This window comes from Plasmopara halstedii, assembly GCF_900000015.1.
Source record: "Plasmopara halstedii genome assembly, contig: Scaffold_3109, whole genome shotgun sequence".
Taxonomy (NCBI): Eukaryota; Oomycota; class Peronosporomycetes; order Peronosporales; family Peronosporaceae; genus Plasmopara; species Plasmopara halstedii.
Window position 1 is genome coordinate 193222 of NW_020190012.1, and position 847 is coordinate 194068.

An 847-nucleotide genomic window follows, 5' to 3' on the forward strand; every position below is an offset into this window, starting at 1 on the left:
TTTCAGTCAATGCGATATTCTTCGCATTTTTCATATTCGAGAACAAATCATATTCTGACGTCAGACTGCTGAGAAGTACCACCAGTTGGTGCGACACGTCTATTATTATCCCATTGTCTCGAGACCACTAAGTAGCCCGTCAAGTTAGGCTAAATGTTCCGCCACGCTACTACCACTTTCCACTATGAAGTCGCGAAGTTGTCACGTTCTCGTTACGCAATGGTGCAGTGTCGAGCGATAATAAAATTCACGTAGCATTTCTCATGCTCGTATGGCAATTGTGGCTGGATCGAATCGTGTTTGATGCTGAATTTAAACGTCTAGCGCAATGATACTCAGTGCCTTGCCGTCGTATTTTAGTCACGTCTCTGTGACATCATTCTCAGCATTGACGGTCTTGACACACCCAAACAACATTTCCTCGCCTAAACAATCGTCATACTGGTTGTAGTTGTCACTTCCCGGGCGGACTTGCCATTGTGGGTTCGAACGTGGTAGTGAAGGAAGGCCTGGTTGCGGATAATAACCTGTTTATTTAATATTAAATCCCAATGCAAAGATTCGATTATGATCCTACCTCTTTCTCAACAGATCCATATCTATACCAAAAAATGATCTGCTCCAATACGCGATCTGGTCAGTGGACCATTGGAAATGTTGAGGGGCAGAGAATTTGGCAAAGATTTTCACTGTGAACTCCAAAAACCTTGTAATAAAGCTTTTGCCTGAAAGGGGATAAACTTTTGATCATGAAAGTAAATCTACCACAATATAATCACACCACTCGGTGAATCTGAGTTTGTTTTTTGTACGAACAAAAGCTAATACTGATGCATGAAAGTACAAA